Consider the following 22,115-nt stretch of genomic DNA (forward strand, 5'->3'; position numbering starts at 1 on the left):
AAGATTTCCGTGTCCCATTAGACAGTACAATAGATCGTTTTGAAACAAGGTCAGTCATTCCTTTTTTCCAAATAGTTTTGATGGAAGATTTTGGACATTCTTTGTGAGAGGTCTTGCGAGGAGGAGCTTTAGTTTACCTGTGTGAAGCTAGCGACAATAAGGATTAGCCACAGTCGTGGTATTTTCGGGATGCCTTCAAAATAAAAGTATTTGAAAGTGATTCAATCGGATACAAATAGCGGAATCATACCATATTTGGACTACATAATGCTAAACAATGTCGGAATATTGTTATATAAATTGAACAAAAGACAATAATCTTATCAAACAGAAATCTGTGAAATTGCACTGTGGATGTATTAGACTTTAGAATTGCGTTGGGGGCAAACGTATATATTTTAAATGTAACCTTTATTTAACTAGGCAAGTCAGTTAAGAACAAACACTTCTTTACAATGACCGCCTACCCCGGTCATACCCGGACGATGCCGGGCCAATTGTACGCCGCCCTATGGGACTCCCAATCACAGCCGGATGTTATACAGCCTGGATTTGAACCACGGTGTATGTAGTGATGCCTCAAGCACTGAGATGCAGTGCCTTAGACCGCTGCACCACTCGGGAGCCCCGAAACCACCTTCCCTGTGGACCTTATGTCCATGAAATAGGATGTCTACACCGTGACGACCACAGACTACAACTGTGAAGACTTTTCACAAATCTAACCGTAGCACAAGCTCCCCAGTCACCTTACTATGTATTGATCCATGCCTATGGATCTTGTGAAGACCCTTCACAGTTGTAATCTGTGGTTGGCACTGAGGAGGCTGATATCCCATTTCATGGACCCAAGATCTATATGTCTGTACAGAGAAAAAAAAAAACAGATGACCCCCAATACAATTCTAAAGTCTTAATACATTCACAGTGATTTCAAATTGTTTTTTTCTTCCTGAAACCAATTGTCTTTTGTTGAATTTATATAACAACATTCCCGACGTTGTTTAGTGTCTATCTAGTCCAAATGTGGCATGATTCCACTATTTTTGTATCCGTTTGAATCGCTTTCGAAGGAGAGCTTTTATTTAGAAGGCGATCTGCAAATTCCATGACCGTGGCTAATCCTTATTGTGGCTAGCTTCACACATGTCTTTAGCTTGACGGATTTTCCTCCAACTAATGGAAATCAGATGTTGGCTTCCCATTCACTACAGACAGCACTGCACTGACACTACACTAAAACAGCGAGGGGATGAGACAGCTCAGTCTAGATGTAAAACTATTCTGCCCAGCCTGCATTTGTACTTCAATAATTTGGGTTAACACTTGATTGTACTTGATGCAACTTATCCACTTATATATCGCCTTATAAACATAATATTATACTGTAGCTAAATGCAGTCATTGCCTAATTTACAGAAAGGTATATATGGTACTGAACCAATCTAAAGTTTAAACCGTTAACTCATTTGAATCGATGATGTTTTCATGTGACAAGAGAAAAAGTTATTGAAGTCAATAAATAGTGGCGTAACTAATTATCACATCAAACATCTCCAATCCAAAGTTAAATCTAGAATCGGCTTCCTATTTCGCAAACAAAGCATCCTTCACTCATGCTGCCAAACATACCCTCGTACAACTGACTATCCTACCGATCCTCGACTTCGGCGATGTCATTTACAAAATAGCTTCCAACACTCTACTCAGCAAACTGGATGCAGTCTTATCACAGTGCCATCCGTTTTGTCACCAAAGCCCCATATACTACCCACTTGTATGCTCTCGTTGGCTGGCCCTCGCTTCATATTCCCACTGGCTCCAGGTCATCTATAAGTCTTTGCTAGGTAAAGCCCCGCCTTATCTCAGCTCACTGGTCACCATAGCAGCACCCACCCGTAGCACGCGCTCCAGCAGGTATTTCTCACTGGTCATCCCCAAAGCCAACACCTTCTTTGGCCGCCTCTCCTTCCAGTTCTCTGCTGCCAATGACTGGAACGAATTGCAAAAATTGCTGAAGTTGGAGACTTATATCTCCCTCACTGACTTCAAGCGTCAGCTGTCAGAGCAGCTTACCGATCGCTGCAGCTGTACACAGCCCATCTGTAAAAAGCCCGTCCAACCAGCTACCTACCTCCCATATTTGTTTTTGTTTTTCTGCTCTTTTGCACACCAGTATTTCTACCTGCACATCGTCATATCTATCACAATCTATCACAATCTGTGTTGCTTTTGTCGCACTGCTTTGCTTTATCTTGGCCAGGTCGCAGTTGTAAATGAGAACTTGTTCTCAACTGGCCCACCTAACATCATTTAGCCTGGGGAGGGAAGGAGGGAGAGAGAGCTGTGTGTCTGTCAGAACATCATTCAGCCTGGGTAGCGAGAGAGAGAGCGGGAGGGAGAGAGAGAGCTGTGTGTCTGTCTGAACATCATTCAGCCTGGGCAGAGAGAGAGAGGGGGAGAGAGAGCTGTGTGTCTGTCGGAACATCATTCAGTCTGGGGAGAGAGAGAGAGGGAGAGAGAGCTGTGTGTCTGTCAGAACATCATTCAGTCTGGGGAGGGAAGGAGGGAGGGAGAGAGAGGGAGAGGGAGAGAGAGCTGTGTGTCTGTCAGAACATCATTCAGTCTGGGGAGGGAAGGAGGGAGAGAGAGGGAGAGAGCTGTGTGTCTGTCAGAACATCATTCAGCTTGGGCAGAGAGAGGGAGAGCTGTGTGTCTGTCAGAACATCATTCAGCTTGGGCAGAGAGAGGGAGAGCTGTGTGTCTGTCAGAACATCATTCAGTCTGGGGAGGGAAGGAGGGAGGGGAGAGAGCTGTTTGTCTGTCAGAACATCATTCAGCCTGGGGAGGGAAGGAGGGAGAGAGAGAGGGAGAGAGCTGTGTGTCTGTCAGAACATCATTCAGTCTGGGGAGAGAGAGATAGAGCTGTGTGTCTGTCAGAACCAGCTGGGTAACATAATGATGTAATTATATGAATAGAGCTCAACTCGGCCTGCTGTAACCTGTCCTGTAGCTTTCCTCTGGAGCTCTAAGGGATATCACTCATCACACACTGTTGAGGGAGCTTGCAAGTAAGCATTTCGCTGCACCTTTTTTACCAGCTGTAAACTATGTGTGTGACAAACAAACTTTGTTTTGACACACACACACACACACACACACACAATAAGGCCTGACAAGACATACAAATGCAAATGCAAATTCGCATTAAAGAATTAAGAAGTCCTCTCTAAGCAATGTATTGAAATAACAGAAGTGTTCATAGTAACAGATTGACCCAGTGTTTACATGACCTTCCGTGTTTACATGACCTTCAGTGTTTACATGACCTTCCGTGTTTACATGACCTTCAGTGTTTTACATCAATCAATCAATCAATCAAATTTATTTTATATAGCCCTTCGTACATCAGCTGATATCTCAAAGTGCTGTACAGAAACCCAGCCTAAAACCCCAAACAGCAAGCAATGCAGGTGTAGAAGCACGGTGGCTAGGAAAAACTCCCTAGAAAGGCCAAAACCTAGGAAGAAACCTAGAGAGGAACCAGGCTATGTGGGGTGGCCAGTCCTCTTCTGGCTGTGCCGGGTGGAGATTATAACAAAACATGGTCAAGATGTTCAAATGTTCATAAATGACCAGCATGGTCGAATAATAATAAGGCAGAATAGTTGAAACTGGAGCAGCAGCACAGTCAGGTGGACTGGGGACAGCAAGGAGTCATCATGTCAGGTATTCCTGGGGCATGGTCCTAGGGCTCAGGTCCTCCGAGAGAGAGAAAGAGAGAAGGAGAGAATTAGAGAACGCACACTTAGATTCACACAGGACACGGAATAGGACAGGAGAAGTACTCCAGATATAACAAACTGACCCTAGCCCCCCGACACATAAACTACTGCAGCATAAATACTGGAGGCTGAGACAGGAGGGGTCAGGAGACACTGTGGCCCACTCCGAGGACACCCCCGGACAGGGCCAAACAGGAAGGATATAACCCCACCCACTTTGCCAAAGCACAGCCCCCACACCACTAGAGGGATATCTTCAACCACCAACTTACCATCCTGAGACAAGGCTGAGTATAGCCCACAAAGACCTCCGCCACGGCACAACTTAAGGGGGGGGGGGGGGGGGGGGCGCCAACCCAGACAGGATGACCACATCAGTGACTCAACCCACTCAGGTGACGCACCCCCTCCAGGGACGGCATGAGAGAGCCCCAGTAAAGCCAGTGACTCAGCCCCTGTAATAGGGTTAGAGGCAGATAATCCCAGTGGAAAGAGGGGAACCGGCCAGGCAGAGACAGCAAGGGTGGTTCGTTGCTCCAGAGCCTTTCCGTTCACCCTCCCACTCCTGGGCCAGACTACACTCAATCATATGACCCACTGAAGAGATGAGTCTTCAGTAGAGACTTAAAGGTTGAGACCGAGTTTGCGTCTCTGACATGGGTAGGCAGACCGTTCCATAAAAATGGAGCTCTATAGGAGAAAGCCCTGCCTCCAGCTGTTTGCTTAAAAATTCTAGGGACAATTAGGAGGCCTGCGTCTTGTGACCGTAGCGTACGTGTAGGTACGGCAGGACCAAATCAGAGAGATAGATAGGAGCAAGCCCATGTAATGCTTTGTAGGTTAGCAGTAAAACCTTGAAATCAGCCCTTGCTTTGACAGGAAGCCAGTGTAGAGAGGCTAGCACTGGAGTAATATGATAAAATGTTTTGGTTCTAGTCAGGATTCTAGCATTCAGGATTTTACATGACCTTCAGTGTTTTACATGACCTTCAGTGTTTACATGTGATGATGAGTCCCTTAAAACTTCTTATGGACGGTAGCGTCACATCCGGTGAAATTGCAGAGCGCGAAATTCAAAAATACAAAATTCAAATATTTAACATTCTGGAAAATATAAGTGTTATACATCAAAATAAATCTCAACTTCTTGTTAATCCAGCCACAGTGTCAGATTTAAAAAAGGCTTTATCGCGAAAGCAAACCATGCGATTATCTGAGGACAGCGCCCCGCATACAAACACATGAAAATCATATTTCAACCAGGCAGGTGCGCCACAAAAATCAGAAATAGCGATATAATTAATGCCTTACCTTTGAAGATTTTCTTCTGTTGGCACTCCAAAGTGTCCCAGATACATCACAAATGGTCCTTTTGTTCGATAATGTCCTTCTTTATGTCCCAAAAATGTGTCCATTTATATTTGCCGCATTTGATTCAGAAATACACCAGTTTCAACTCGCCCAACATGCCTACAAAGTATCTAATAAATTACCTTTAAAGTTGCTCCAAACATTTCAAACGATGTTCCTAATCCAACCTCGGGTACCCTAAAACGTAAATAATCAATAAAATGTAAGATGGAATAAACTGTTTCTAATACCGGATAAAAACAACGTGAAGCGCACTCCTGTTCACGCGAATCAAAACAGTAGAGTCCAGCTGGAGTGACACTTACAATGAATAGCACCACTTCTTCATTTCTCAAAAGAAAAACCTAGAACAATTTCTAAAGACTGTTGACATCTAGTGGAAGCCATAGGAACTGCAAACAGGTTCCTAATAATAAGGGTATCCCATAGAAACCAAATGGAAAATCCTATGACCTCAATTTCCTCCCCCCCTGGAAGGTTTGTCCTCGGGGTTTCGCCTGCCATATCAGTTCTGTTATACTCATAGACATTATTTTAACAGTTTTATAAACTTTAGAGTGTTTTCTATCCAAATCTAGCAATTATATGCATATCCTAGCTTCTGGGCCTGAGTAACAAGTAGTTTACTTTGGGCATGCTTTTCACCCGGAGGTGAAAATACTGCCCCCTACCCAAGAGAGGTTAATGATGCCCTCAGCCAAGTCCCCTGCAGAACATGTTTTGGATGATAGGCCTTAGCGTGTGTCAGCTCTTAGCTGTGAGCTATGTGGACGTTAGCTGGGGTATATTGCGTAGATTGATGAGGGGGAAAAATGATTGAATCCATTTTAGAATAAGGCTGTAACAAAACGTGGAAAAGTCAAGGCGTCTGAATTCCTTCCGAATGCACTGTATGTGGACTTTAGCTCACAGCTATCCAATATCTCGCTAACGTCCACATAGCTCACAGCTATCTGATATCTAGCTATGTGGATGATAGCTAGATATTAGATAGCAACTGTATGTGGATGTTAGCTCACAGCTATCTGATATCTAGCTAACGTCCACATAGCTCATAGCTATCTGATATCTAGCTAACGTCCACATAGCTCATAGCTATCTGATATCTAGCTAACGTCCACATAGCTCATAGCTATCTGATATCTTGCTAACGTCCACATAGCTCATAGCTATCTGATATCTAGCTAACGTCCACAGAGCTCACAGCTATCTGATATCTAGCATTGTGGATGATAGCTAGATATTAGACAGCTGTTAGCTATGTGGATGTTAGCTAGATATTAGACAGCTGTTAGCTATGTGGATGTTAGCTAGATATTAGACAGCTGTTAGCTATGTGGATGATAGCTAGATATTAGACAGCTGTTAGCTATGTGGATGTTAGCTAGATATTAGACAGCTGTTAGCTATGTGGATGATAGCTAGATATTAGATAGCTGTTAGTGTGTGTTGTGTTCTGGACTGGAATGTCTGCCTGTCACATTGTGGAGCCTTGAGAGATTCCTCCCTCAGTCACATGCTGCTGCCTGGCTGGCAGAGAGAGAGAGAGAGAGAGAGAGAGAGACCTGGTGTTCTAGAGGTTTGGATCTGCAGATTGGACAAGGTAGTGAAAGTCATTTAGGTGTGTTCATTTGATCGAGGGAGCCTTGCAGCTACAAAGTCTGCAACAGCCAAGCACACAATGTACCACTTACGTGTAAACAAATTCCCCGGTGTGTGTAAACATGTACCAGCTCTATTGTAACGTGTTGTTTTGATTTTGTAGTTCAAATGTCAGGCCCGTTGGCAGTTAGTTATGTCTATGTACCCCATGGTGGGAAATGCAAACAATCCATGAAAACCAAAAAAACACTGTAAACAATAAACATGCCTTGCACATAGCTTGACATGGACACGGTATTGCAGTAACTCAGGGTGGGACCATTCTTCTACTGCCAACTTGCCAAGTGCAAAGTGCATGACAAGACAGTAGGGAACATTTATACATATTTCAACAGATATATGTCTGTGTGAATCAGTAACTTTCTTTCTATAGGCTATCTGTTACTGTTGTAAGCTGGGGGGGGGGGGCACAGGCTAGTTTAGACAGTTTGATATTTGAACTCTCAAAACCTGAAGATTTCCAGAAGATTGCCTTTTCTGTTGGGTTTTATGTAAGTAAACTCAGACAACATATGCTTTCTCCATATAGTACATACACAGACCATACCACCCTGCCTAGACATGTGTTTTCTGTTTAATCTAGAACTTGGCTATCTACACTCAGACAATCAGTCTTTCATATAGTAACACAAACATCGTACACACGGTACCATCACGCCTTGCTGAGGGTTTTATGGCTCTCCGCCCATGCCCTATCTGTTTTCCTTCAGGTATAAATCCTCATGCTCTAGTCTAGTTCAATAGTTCCTCATCCCTGTGCTCTAGTCTAGTTCAATAGTTCCTCATGCCTCGTGCTCTAGTCTAGTTCAATAGTTCCTCATCCCCGTGCTCTAGTCTAGTTCAACAGTTCCTCATTCCTAGTGCTCTAGTCTAGCGCAATAGTTCCTCATCCTCATGCTCTAGTCTAGCTCAATAGTTCCTCATTCCTCGTGCTCTAGTCTAGCGCAATAGTTCCTCATCCTCATGCTCTAGTCTAGCTCAATAGTTCCTCGTGCTCTAGTCTAGCGCAATAGTTCCTCATCCGCATGCTCTAGTCTAGCTCAATAGTTCCTCATTCCTGTGCTGTAGTCTAGCTCAATAGTTCCTCATCCGCGTGCTCTAGTCTAGTTCAATAGTTCCTCATCCGCGTGCTCTAGTCTAGTTCAATAGTTCCTCATCCGCGTGCTCTAGTCTAGCGCAATAGTTCCTCATCCGCATGCTCTAGTCTAGCTCAATAGTTCCTCATTCCTGTGCTGTAGTCTAGCTCAATAGTTCCTCATCCGCGTGCTCTAGTCTAGTTCAATAGTTCCTCATCCGCGTGCTCTAGTCTAGCTCAATAGTTCTTCATCCGCGTGCTCTAGTCTAGCTCAACAGTTCCTCATTCCTGTGCTCTAGTCTAGTTCAATAGTTCCTCGTGCTCTAGTTCAATAGTTCCTCATCCGCGTGCTCTAGTCTAGCTCAACAGTTCCTCGTGCTCTAGTCTAGCTCAATAGTTCCTCGTGCTCTAGTCTAGCTCAATAGTTCCTCATCCGTGTGCTTTAGTCTAGCTCAATAGTTCCTCATCCTTGTGCTTTAGTCTAGCTCAATAGTTCCTCGTGCTCTAGTCTAGCTCAACAGTTCCTCATCCGCATGCTCTAGTCTAGTTCAACAGTTCCTCATCCCCGTGCTCTAGTCTAGCTCAATAGTTCCTCATCCAAGTGCTCTAGTCTAGCTCAATAGTTCCTCATTCCTCGTGCTCTAGTCTAGCTCAATAGTTCCTCATCCCCCTGCTCTAGTCTAGCTCAATAGTTCCTCATCCAAGTGCTCTAGTCTAGTTCAATAGTTCCTCATCCTCGTGCTCTAGTCTAGTTCAATAGTTCCTCATCCTCGTGCTCTAGTCTAGCTCAATAGTTCCTCATTCCTGTGCTCTAGTCTAGATCAACAGTTCCTCATTCGCGTGCTCTAGTCTAGCTCAATAGTTCCTCATCCGCATGTTCTAGTCTAGCTCAATAGTTCCTCATCCTCGTGCTCTAGTCTAGCTCAATAGTTCCTCATTCCTGTGCTCTAGTCTAGTTCAATAGTTCCTCATCCTCGTGCTCTAGTCTAGCTCAATAGTTCCTCGTGCTCTAGTCTAGCTCAATAGTTCCTCATCCTCGTGCTCTAGTCTAGCTCAATAGTTCCTCATCCGCATGCTCTAGTCTAGCTCAATAGTTCCTCATTCGCGTGCTCTAGTCTAGCTCAATAGTTCCTCGTGCTCTAGTCTAGCTCAATAGTTCCTCATCCCTGTGCTCTAGTCTAGTTCAATAGTTCCTCATGCCTCGTGCTCTAGTCTAGTTCAATAGTTCCTCATCCCCGTGCTCTAGTCTAGTTCAACAGTTCCTCATTCCTAGTGCTCTAGTCTAGCGCAATAGTTCCTCATCCTCATGCTCTAGTCTAGCTCAATAGTTCCTCATTCCTCGTGCTCTAGTCTAGCGCAATAGTTCCTCATCCTCATGCTCTAGTCTAGCTCAATAGTTCCTCGTGCTCTAGTCTAGCGCAATAGTTCCTCATCCGCATGCTCTAGTCTAGCTCAATAGTTCCTCATTCCTGTGCTGTAGTCTAGCTCAATAGTTCCTCATCCGCGTGCTCTAGTCTAGTTCAATAGTTCCTCATCCGCGTGCTCTAGTCTAGTTCAATAGTTCCTCATCCGCGTGCTCTAGTCTAGCGCAATAGTTCCTCATCCTCATGCTCTAGTCTAGCTCAATTGTTCCTCATCCTCATGCTCTAGTCTAGTTCAATAGTTCCTCATCCGCGTGCTCTAGTCTAGCTCAATAGTCCCTCATCCTCATGCTCTAGTCTAGTTCAATAGTTCCTCATTCCTTTGCTCTAGTCTAGCTCAACAGTTCCTCATTCCTGTGCTCTAGTCTAGTTCAATAGTTCCTCATCCTCGTGCTCTAGTCTAGTTCAATAATTCCTCATTCCTGTGCTCTAGTCTAGCTCAACAGTTCCTCATTCCCCGTGCTCTAGTCTAGCACAATAGTTCCTCATTCCTCGTGCTCTAGTCTAGCTCAATAGTTCTACATCCGCGTGCTCTAGTCTAGCTCAACAGTTCCTCATTCCTGTGCTCTAGTCTAGTTCAATAGTTCCTCGTGCTCTAGTTCAATAGTTCCTCATCCGCGTGCTCTAGTCTAGCTCAACAGTTCCTCGTGCTCTAGTCTAGCTCAATAGTTCCTCGTGCTCTAGTCTAGCTCAATAGTTCCTCATCCGTGTGCTTTAGTCTAGCTCAATAGTTCCTCATCCTTGTGCTTTAGTCTAGCTCAATAGTTCCTCGTGCTCTAGTCTAGCTCAACAGTTCCTCATCCGCGTGCTCTAGTCTAGTTCAACAGTTCCTCATCCCCGTGCTCTAGTCTAGCTCAATAGTTCCTCATCCAAGTGCTCTAGTCTAGCTCAATAGTTCCTCATTCCTCGTGCTCTAGTCTAGCTCAATAGTTCCTCATCCCCCTGCTCTAGTCTAGCTCAATAGTTCCTCATCCAAGTGCTCTAGTCTAGTTCAATAGTTCCTCATCCTCGTGCTCTAGTCTAGTTCAATAGTTCCTCATCCTCGTGCTCTAGTCTAGCTCAATAGTTCCTCATTCCTGTGCTCTAGTCTAGATCAACAGTTCCTCATTCGCGTGCTCTAGTCTAGCTCAATAGTTCCTCATCCGCATGTTCTAGTCTAGTTCAATAGTTCCTCATCCGCGTGCTCTAGTCTAGCGCAATAGTTCCTCATCCGCGTGCTCTAGTCTAGCTCAATAGTTCCTCATTCCTGTGCTCTAGTCTAGTTCAATAGTTCCTCATCCTCGTGCTCTAGTCTAGCTCAATAGTTCCTCATTCCTGTGCTCTAGTCTAGCTTAACAGTTCCTCATTCGCGTGCTCTAGTCTAGCTCAATAGTTCCTCATCCGCATGTTCTAGTCTAGCTCAATAGTTCCTCATCCTCGTGCTCTAGTCTAGCTCAATAGTTCCTCATTCCTGTGCTCTAGTCTAGTTCAATAGTTCCTCATCCTCGTGCTCTAGTCTAGCTCAATAGTTCCTCGTGCTCTAGTCTAGCTCAATAGTTCCTCATCCTCGTGCTCTAGTCTAGCTCAATAGTTCCTCATCCGCATGCTCTAGTCTAGCTCAATAGTTCCTCATTCGCGTGCTCTAGTCTAGCTCAATAGTTCCTCGTGCTCTAGTCTAGCTCAATAGTTCCTCATCCTCGTGCTCTAGTCTAGTTCAATAGTTCCTCATTCCTCGTGCTTTAGTCTAGTTCAATAGTTCCTCATCCCCGTGCTCTAGTTTAGCTCAATAGTTCCTCATCCACATTGGCTTTAACTGGCTTTTGGGGCGGGCAGGTAGCTTAGTGATTAGGCCAGTAACCGAAAGGTTGCTGGATCGAATCCCAGAGCTGACAAGGTAAAAATCTGTTGCTCTGCCCCTGAACAAGGTAGACCGTCATTGTAAATAATAATTTGTTCTTAACTGACTTGCCTAGTTAAATAACGGTTACAATTTTTAAACTGTTTTACATTTTTTGTGTAACCCTCCTGCTGTGAGTAAGTCCTTCAGAGGAATCGGGTGTGGTGCTGTGAGTTAGGACCGTCTTTAACTGACTCTGTGGTATGAGGACTTGGATGTACGTCGGAGAGAGGTGTGTGTGTGAGCGTGTGAGCGTGTGAGCGTGTGTGTGTGTGTGTGAGCGTGTGTGTGTGTGTGTGTGTGTGTGAGCTCACAGAAGGGTTGCAAAGCGAGAGTATATATCCTTTCTTACATACCTCCATTTATTTCACAATGCCAGTATGTTTTTCATGTCAATGTGTTTGCCGTCAAACTGGTAGAAGCAGTGGGGGGGGGCACGTAGGTTGTTTCTATATTAGGATGTGCATCAATCAACATTGGTAAGTCACTCTAGTAGCCAGCTACCTAAACGTTTAGTAAACGTGGTCAAATGAACGCCCGGGACGGGGCCCGTTCGTCATCGGTTACCATATTAAAAACAGCAAAGCCCTGTGGTAAAATGTGTAGAATTGAAATGAGTTTTATATAATTGCTACATATTCTCTCCACCCTGTGGTAAAATGTGTAGAATTGTAGCAAACTTGGTTTAAAACGGCACCGTTTTCTCTACGCCCCTCGCAGAGTTGCCCATCTCTGGTTTAGGATCTCCGTTGCTGCTTTCCACTATAGTGTAGGAAGGAGTCTACCGTTGGTGCTTTGACATAAGACTGGTCTGTAGGAGTTTTAGTTCACAACTTTAGGGCGTGTTTTTCCCCTCAGGTTGACTGTGTGTTGACTGTGTGTTGACTCTGAGCTGACTCTGAGCTGACTCTGAGCTGACTCTGAGTTGACTGTATGAGCGTAAATTCCACGAAACACGTACATCTGCCAATATGTCAGTCAGATTCCTTTGAAGTTGAACTCATGGGTTGAGATGTGTATATATACCTCTACAGCAGCGCTGCTTAACAGACACAGGCATTCAATGCCTTGTGTTCAAAAAGACTACACAACATTACATTGACGGGTGAGTCATTGAGCAGACAGTCTTATCCAGGAGCCCACATTACAGTCAGTGCATCCGTCTGAAGGTAGCTAGGTGGGACAACCACATCTCGGTCAGAGTAAGTATTATTTTTCCTAAATAAAGTAGAGTGGGGTTTCAGAACAACAACAACAACAACAACATTGCATTGACACTTTAATAACTCTACCTACATGTACATAATTACCTCGACATCAGTGCCCCCACACATTGACACATTGACTCTGTACCGGTACCTCCTGTATATAGCCTCCACATTGACTCTGTACCGTAATACCCTGTATATAGCCTCCACATTGACTCTGTACCGTAACACCCTGTATATAGCCTCCACATTGACTCTGTACCGTAATACCCTGTATATAGCCTCCACATTGACTGTACCGTAACACCCTGTATATAGCCTCCACATTGACTCTGTACCGTAATACCCTGTATATAGCCTCCACATTGACTCTGTACCGTAACACCCTGTATATAGCCTCCACATAGACTCTGTACCGGTACCCCCTGTATATAGCCTCCACATTGACTCTGTACCGGTACCCCCTGTATATAGCCTCCACATTGACTCTGTACCGGTACCCCCTGTATATAGCCTCCACATTGACTCTGTACTGTAACACCCTGTATATAGCCTCCACATTGACTCTGTACCAGTACCCCCTGTATATAGCCTCCACATTGACTCTGTACCGGTAGCCCCTGTATATAGCCTCCACATTGACTCCGTACCGGTAGCCCCTGTATATAGCCTCCACATTGACTCTGTACCGGTAGCCCCTGTATATAGCCTCCACATTGACTCTGTACCGTAACACCCTGTATATAGCCTCCACATTGACTCTGTACCGGTACCCCCTGTATATAGCCTCCACATTGACTCTGTACCGGTAGCCCCTGTATATAGTCTCCACATTGACTCTGTACCGTAATACCCTGTATATAGCCTCCACATTGACTCTGTACCGTAACACCCTGTATATAGCCTCCACATTGACTCTGTACCGTAATACCCTGTATATAGCCTCCACATTGACTCTGTACCGTAACACCCTGTATATAGCCTCCACATAGACTCTGTACCGGTACCCCCTGTATATAGCCTCCACATTGACTCTGTACCGGTACCCCCTGTATATAGCCTCCACATTGACTCTGTACTGTAACACCCTGTATATAGCCTCCACATTGACTCTGTACCAGTACCCCCTGTATATAGCCTCCACATTGACTCTGTACCGGTAGCCCCTGTATATAGCCTCCACATTGACTCTGTACCGGTAGCCCCTGTATATAGCCTCCACATTGACTCTGTACCGGTAGCCCCTGTATATAGCCTCCACATTGACTCTGTACCGTAACACCCTGTATATAGCCTCCACATTGACTCTGTACCGGTACCCCCTGTATATAGCCTCCACATTGACTCTGTACCGGTAGCCCCTGTATATAGTCTCCACATTGACTCTGTACCGGTAGCCCCTGTATATAGTCTCCACATTGACTCTGTACCGGTAGCCCCTGTATATAGACTCCACATTGACTCTGTACCGGTACCCCCTGTATATAGCCTCCACATTGACTCTGTACCGGTAGCCCCTGTATATAGCCTCCACATTGACTCTGTACCGGTACCCCCTGTATATAGCTTCCACATTGACTCTGTACCGTAACACCCTGTATAAAGCCTCTACATTGACTCTGTACCGGTACCCCCTGTATATAGCCTCCACATTGACTCTGTACCGTAATACCCTGTATATAGCCTCCACATTGACTCTGTATCGGTAGCCCCTGTATATAGCCTCCACATTGACTCTGTACCTGTACACCCTGTATATAGCCTCCACATTGACTCTGTACCGGTAGCCCCTGTATATAGCCTCCACATTGACTCTGTACCGGTACCCCTTGTATATAGCTTCCACATTGACTCTGTACCGTAACACCCTGTATAAAGCCTCCACATTGACTCTGTACCGGTACCCCCTGTATATAGCCTCCACATTGACTCTGTACCGGTAGCCCCTGTATATAGCCTCCACATTGACTCTGTACCGGTACCCCTTGTATATAGCTTCCACATTGACTCTGTACCGTAACACCCTGTATAAAGCCTCCACATTGACTCTGTACCGGTACCCCCTGTATATAGCCTCCACATTGACTCTGTACCGTAATACCCTGTATATAGCCTCCACATTGACTCTGTATCGGTAGCCCCTGTATATAGCCTCCACATTGACTCTGTACCTGTACACCCTGTATATAGCCTCCACATTGACTCTGTACCGTAATATCCTGTATATAGCCTCCACATTGACTCTGTACCGTAATATCCTGTATATAGCCTCCACATTGACTCTGTACCGGTAGCCCCTGTATATAGCCTCCACATTGACTCTGTACCGGTACCCCTTGTATATAGCTTCCACATTGACTCTGTACCGTAACACCCTGTATAAAGCCTCCACATTGACTCTGTACCGGTACCCCCTGTATATAGCCTCCACATTGACTCTGTACCGTAATACCCTGTATATAGCCTCCACATTGACTCTGTATCGGTAGCCCCTGTATATAGCCTCCACATTGACTCTGTACTGGTACCCCCTGTATATAGCCTCCACATTGACTCTGTACCGTAATACCCTGTATATAGCCTCCACATTGACTCTGTACCGTAATATCCTGTATATAGCCTCCACATTGACTCCGTATTTCGCCCCGCTATAGTTATTTACTGCGGCTCTTTAATTATTTGTTTTGCTTACTTCTATTTAAAAAAATGTATTGGTATTTTCTTAAAACTGCATTGTTAGGTTAAGGGCTTGTACGTAAGCTTTCACTGTAAGGTCTACTACACCTGTTGTATTCGGTGCATGTGACGTAATCAAATTTGAAACACTCTTCACAGAGACGATGTTCTTGGCTGCCTGGCCTAGCATAGAGGTGCTGCCTGCCAGTAATGTAGGGAGTAAACGGTGGGTAGCAGACATCAGGCCTATGGAGAAATGACCTATTACCAAACTATCTCAGGGGATGGGTTCAGCATGGGTAACAAGAGACTGAAGCTAAGTGTTGCAGTAGACAACAGAACAGACACTAGGATACTTTTTTTTTTTTTTTAAGGAAGCAACGAGGGGGAAAGAGAAGAGGTAGTGAAACACGAAGAGAGGAAAAGCTGAGAGACAGAGGTAGAGAGAGTGGTGTTAAGTGAGTTGCCGAGTAAGAGAGTTGGAGTGTATGTGTGTGACCTGTATGAGCCAGTGAGAGTGGAATGTGTGTGTTGCTCTTGACAAACAGAGATAAGCATTAGCCAGCAGCAGGAAGAGGAGTGGTCGGGCCCTGGTTTCAGGGAGTACTGTCCTCCGCCTCTTGCAGGCTGGAAGGTGTGGTGACTGGGTGATGGTGTGGAGGAATGTGGTCACAAGGCCTCTGACTCTAGCTAAGAAGTCACATAGCAGAACACAGACAGCCTGGGAGACCAGCACACACACACACACACACGCACACGCACACACACACAGTGTGTATGTGGGTATCATGATGCCTTGAACTGTTTGCTTCACTGTTGTAACCTTCCTCTTATTAAAGTTGACTGTAATCTAATCACCCAAATGACCAAACCCACCCACCAACTAACTAACCCACCCACTAACTAACCCACCCACTAACTAACCCACCCACTAACTAACCCACCCACCAACTAACCCACCCACCAACTAACTAACCCACCAACTAACTAACCCACCTACTAACTAATCCACCAACTAACTAACCCACCAACTAACTAACCCACCAACTAACCCACCCACCAACTAACTAACCCACCCACCAACTAACCCACCAACTAACTAGCCCACCTACTAACTAACCCACCAACTAACTAACTAACCCACCCACCTACCAACCAACTAACTAACCCACCAACTAACTAACCCACCAACTAACTAACCCACCAACTAACTGACTAACTAACCCACTAACTGACTAACCAACCCACAAACTGACTAACTAATCCACAAACTAATCCACTAACTAACCAACTAACTAACCAACCAACTAACATGTTATAACATTGTCAGAGAATCTGGTGTTCAAACTGTGTACAACTTCATTGCAGCTGTAACTGACCACGTCTGGTTCTGCTGTAACTGACCACGTCTAACTGACCACGTCTGGTTCTGCTGTAACTGACCACGTCTGGTTCTGCTGTAACTGACCACGTCTGGTTCTGCTGTAACTGACCACGTCTGGTTCTGCTGTAACTGACCACGTCTGGTTCTGCTGTAACTGACCACGTCTGGTTCTGCTGTAACTGACCATGTCTAGTTCTGCTGTAACTGACCATGTCTAGTTCTGCTGTAACTGACCACGTCTAGTTCTGCTGTAACTGACCACGTCTAGTTCTGCCGTAACTGACCACGTCTGGTTCTGCTGTAACTGACCACGTCTAGTTCTGCCGTAACTGACCACGTCTAGTTCTGCCGTAACTGACCACGTCTAGTTCTGCTGTAACTGACCACGTCTAGTTCTGCCGTAACTGACCACGTCTGGTTCTGCTGTAACTGACCACGTCTAGTTCTGCCGTAACTGACCACGTCTAGTTCTGCTGTAACCGACCACGTCTAGTTCTGCTGTAACTGACCACATCTGATTCTGCTGTAACTGACCACGTCTGGTTCTGCTGTAACTGACCACGTCTGGTTCTGCTGTAACTGACCACGTCTAGTTCTGCTGTAACTGACCACGTCTAGTTCTGCTGTAACTGACCACGTCTAGTTCTGCTGTAACCGACCACGTCTGGTTCTGCTGTAACTGACCACGTCTGGTTCTGCTGTAACTGACCACGTCTGGTTCTGCTGTAACTGACCACGTCTGGTTCTGCTGTAACTGACCACGTCTAGTTCTGCTGTAACTGACCACGTCTGGTTCTGCTGTAACTGACCACGTCTAGTTCTGCTGTAACTGACCACGTCTAACTGACCACGTCTGGTTCTGCTGTAACTGACCACGTCTGGTTCTGCTGTAACTGACCACGTCTGGTTCTGCTGTAACTGACCACGTCTGGTTCTGCTGTAACTGACCACGTCTGGTTCTGCTGTAACTGACCACGTCTGGTTCTGCCGTAACTGACCACGTCTGGTTCTGCCGTAACTGACCACGTCTGGTTCTGCCGTAACTGACCACGTCTGGTTCTGCCGTAACTGACCACGTCTGGTTCTGCCGTAACTGACCACGTCTGGTTCTGCCGTAACTGACCACGTCTGGTTCTGCTGTAACTGACCACGTCTAGTTCTGCTGTAACTGACCACGTCTAGTTCTGCTGTAACTGACCACGTCTAACTGACCACGTCTGGTTCTGCTGTAACTGACCACGTCTAGTTCTGCTGTAACTGACCACGTCTAGTTCTGCTGTAACTGACCACGTCTAACTGACCACGTCTGGTTCTGCTGTAACTGACCACGTCTGGTTCTGCTGTAACTGACCACGTCTGGTTCTGCTGTAACTGACCACGTCTAGTTCTGCCGTAACTGACCACGTCTAGTTCTGCCGTAACTGACCACATCCGGTTCTGCTGTAACTGACCACGTCCGGTTCTGCTGTAACTGACCACGTCTGGTTCTGCTGTAACTGACCACGTCTGGTTCTGCTGTAACTGACCACGTCTGATTCTGCTGTAACTGACCACGTCTGGTTCTGCTGTAACTGACCACGTCTGGTTCTGCTGTAACTGACCACGTCTGGTTCTGCTGTAACTGACCACGTCTGGTTCTGCCGTAACTGACCACGTCTGGTTCTGCCGTAACTGACCACGTCTGGTTCTGCTGTAACTGACCACGTCTAACTGACCATGTCTGGTTCTGCTGTAACTGACCACGTCTGGTTCTGCTGTAACTGACCACGTCTGGTTCTGCTGTAACTGACCACGTCTAGTTCTGCTGTAACTGACCACGTCTAACTGACCACGTCTGGTTCTGCTGTAACTGACCACGTCTGGTTCTGCTGTACCTGACCACGTCTGGTTCTGCTGTAACTGACCACGTCTGGTTCTGCTGTAACTGACCACGTCTGGTTCTGTTGTAACTGACCACGTCTAGTTCTGCTGTAACTGACCACGTCTGGTTCTGCTGTAACTGACCACGTCTGGTTCTGCTGTAACTGACCACGTCTGGTTCTGCTGTAACTGACCACGTCTAACTGACCACGTCTGGTTCTGCTGTAACTGACCACGTCTGGTTCTGCTGTAACTGACCACGTCTAGTTCTGCTGTAACTGACCACGTCTAACTGACCACGTCTGGTTCTGCTGTAACTGACCACATCTGGTTCTGCTGTAACTGACCACGTCTGGTTCTGCTGTAACTGACCACGTCTAACTGACCACGTCTGGTTCTGCTGTAACTGACCACGTCTGGTTCTGCTGTAACTGACCACGTCTGGTTCTGCTGTAACTGACCACGTCTGGTTCTGCTGTAACTTACCACGTCTGGTTCTGCTGTAACTGACCACGTCTAGTTCTGCTGTAACTGACCACGTCTAACTGACCACGTCTGGTTCTGCTGTAACTGACCACGTCTGGTTCTGCTGTAACTGACCACGTCTAGTTCTGCTGTAACTGACCACGTCTAGTTCTGCTGTAACTGACCACGTCTGGTTCTGCTGTAACTGACCACGTCTGGTTCTGCTGTAACTGACCACGTCTAGTTCTGCTGTAACTGACCACGTCTGGTTCTGCTGTAACTGACCACGTCTGGTTCTGCTGTAACTGACCACGTCTGGTTCTGCTGTAACTGACCACGTCTGGTTCTGCTGTAACTGACCACGTCTGGTTCTGCTGTAACTGACCACGTCTGGTTCTGCTGTAACTGACCACGTCTGGTTCTGCTGTAACTGACCAGAGCTGTCATCAACTGAGAGCTGTCATCCAGAAGCTTTTTGCAAAGACTGAAGTTGTTTGGGAGTCCTGGTCCGTGGGTCACAATCAGTCACTGGGAATCTATCTTTCAACACTGGTACAGGACCAGTGTGTTGTCATGGGTCATAGGCTAGCTGACATCAGTCTCTGTTCTCCAGTGTGTTGTCATAGGTCATAGGCTAGCTGATATCAGTCTCTGTTCTCCAGTGTGTTGTCATGGGTCATAGGTTAGCTGACATCAGTCTCTGTTCTCCAGTGTGTTGTCATGGGTCATAGGTTAGCTGACATCAGTCTCTGTTCTCCAGTGTGTTGTCATGGGTCATAGGTTAGCTGACATCAGTCTCTGTTCTCCAGTGTGTTGTCATAGGCTAGCTGACATCAGTCCCTGTTCTCCAGTGTGTTGTCATAGGTTAGCTGACATCAGTCTCTGTTCTCCAGTGTGTTGTCATGGGTCATAGGCTAGCTGACATCAGTCTCTGTTCTCCAGTGTGTTGTCATGGGTCATAGGCTAGCTGACATCAGTCTCTGTTCTCCAGTGTGTTGTCATAGGTCATAGGCTAGCTGACATCAGTCTCTGTTCTCCAGTGTGTTGTCATGGGTCATAGGTTAGCTGACATCAGTCTCTGTTCTCCAGTGTGTTGTCATGGGTCATAGGCTAGCTGACATCAGTCTCTGTTCTCCAGTGAGTTGTCATAGGTCATAGGCTAGCTGACATCAGTCTCTGTTCTCCAGTGAGCTGTCATAGGTCATAGGCTAGCTGACATCAGTCTCTGTTCTCCAGTGAGTTGTCATAGGTCATAGGCTAGCTGACATCAGTCTGTTCTCCAGTGTGTTGTCATAGGTCATAGGTTAGCTGACATCAGTCTCTGTTCTCCAGTGTGTTGTCATAGGTCATAGGCTAGCTGACATCAGTCTCTGTTCTCCAGTGTGTTGTCATAGGTCATAGGCTAGCTGACATCAGTCTCTGTTCTCCAGTGTGTTGTCATAGGTCATAGGTTAGCTGACATCAGTCTCTGTTCTCCAGTGTGTTGTCATGGGTCATAGGCTAGCTGACATCAGTCTCTGTTCTCCAGTGTGTTGTCATGGGTCATAGGTTAGCTGACATCAGTCTCTGTTCTCCAGTGTGTTGTCATAGGCTAGCTGACATCAGTCCCTGTTCTCCAGTGTGTTGTCATAGGTCATAGGCTAGCTGACATCAGTCTCTGTTCTCCAGTGTGTTGTCATGGGTCATAGGCTAGCTGACATCAGTCTCTGTTCTCCAGTGTGTTGTCATAGGTCATAGGCTAGCTGACATCAGTCCCTGTTCTCCAGTGTGTTGTCATAGGTTAGCTGACATCAGTCCCTGTTCTCCAGTGAGTTGTCATAGGTCATAGGCTAGCTGACATCAGTCCCTGTTCTCCAGTGTGTTGTCATAGGTTAGCTGACATCAGTCTCTGTTCTCCAGTGAGTTGTCATAGGTCATAGGCTAGCTGACATCAGTCTCTGTTCTCCAGTGTGTTGTCATAGGTCATAGGCTAGCTGACATCAGTCTCTGTTCTCCAGTGAGTTGTCATAGGTCATAGGCTAGCTGACGTCAGTCTGTTCTCCAGTGAGTGAACACAAGAGTACACCAGTGTTTCCGCTGTAGTCAAATAAACTGTGGCGCTACGCCGTTGCAAAAATAAAATGAAACATCACAAAAATATTTCTGTGGCGGAGATCTAGAACGATCCACGTGTACTTTCCCTCCGCAAACAAAACAAGTAATGGATAGAAAAATCTGACAACCCTGTAGTAGAATAGTTGATTTATTTACCTAGTGGGCTTGTTGTCTGTGTCAGAGAAATATACCTCTCGAGGCCCTGTTCATGTTACAATATAGAAGGAAACCTGCGTTCAGACAAGCAGTCAAAACACCACGTTTTTAATGGTCTTTGTTAAAAAGAGGGCGATCCCAGCTTTCCGTTCCTATTTTATTTATTTCTTAACTCTTAAATATGAGTGAACTGTACCATTTTTAACCCCAGAGTCGTGGTGAAGTATGTTACTGCTCTGTGTCGGGGGGGGGGTGGGGGGGGTGGGTAATTAGAACATAGGTCAATGGTAAAGGTAACTTGGTCTATGTTCTATTTAGCCACCCCCCCCCCCCCCCCCCCCCTCAACACGTTACCAGGTTGACACTACTCTTGTGCGACTAAACACTAAAGGTAACGTGGGATAAAAGGTCAAGTTACCTTTACCATTGACCACCCAGGATGACATTTTTTTGGGTTGAGTAGGTATGACTTAAAAAAATTGTGATGAGACAGATGACGTGTTTAGTCGCACAAGAGTAGTGTCAACCTGGTAACGTGTTGGGGGGGGTTAGGGTTAGGGGGGAGGTTATGGTTAGGGGGGGTAGGGTTAGGGGGGGTAGGGTTAAGGTGGGGGGTTAGGGTTAGGGGGGAGGTTATGGTTAGGGGGGGTAGGGTTAAGGTGGGGGTTAGGGTTAGGGGGGAGGTTATGGTTAGGGGGGTAGGGTTAGGGGGGGTTATGGTTGTTAGGGTTCAGGGGGGGGGGGGTTAGGGGGGTAGGGTTAGGGGGGGTAGGGTTAGGGTTAAGGGGGGGGGGGTTAGGGTGGGGTAGGGTTAGGAGGGGGTGACATAAAGTGTGAGAAGTACGGGAAGGGGGCATGTTACCTCGGGTGGTGGGTTATGTTGGTGTCAATTAACCTCGTTTTTCAACCACTCCACAAATGTCTTGTTAACAAACCTATAGTTTTGGTAAGTCGGTTAGGACATCTACTTTGTGCGTGACACAAGTCATTTTCCCAACAAAATGTTTACAGACAGATTAATTCACTGTATCACAATTCCAGTGGGTGAGAAGTTTACATACACTAAGTTGACTGTGCCTTTA

The 22,115-nt window shown here is 46.1% G+C and overlaps 1 protein-coding gene across 3 annotated transcripts in view; it reads left to right on the forward strand.

Moving 5' to 3' along the window:
* ppp1r13l (protein phosphatase 1, regulatory subunit 13 like) overlaps positions 1-22,115 on the forward strand; it is a 62,866-nt gene that overhangs the window by 319 nt on the left and 40,432 nt on the right. Inside the window, exon 2 of one of the 3 annotated variants that reach the window (XM_036961984.1) lies at positions 15,449-15,532. The exons of the other annotated variants lie outside the window; for them this stretch is intronic. The gene's annotated coding sequence lies outside the window, so the exon portion shown is untranslated. The remainder of the gene's footprint in view (positions 1-15,448; positions 15,533-22,115) is intronic. 3 annotated transcript variants of the gene reach the window in all.

The sequence above is a fragment of the Oncorhynchus mykiss genome, chromosome 24 (genome assembly GCF_013265735.2).
Source record: "Oncorhynchus mykiss isolate Arlee chromosome 24, USDA_OmykA_1.1, whole genome shotgun sequence".
Classification (NCBI taxonomy): Eukaryota; Metazoa; Chordata; class Actinopteri; order Salmoniformes; family Salmonidae; genus Oncorhynchus; species Oncorhynchus mykiss.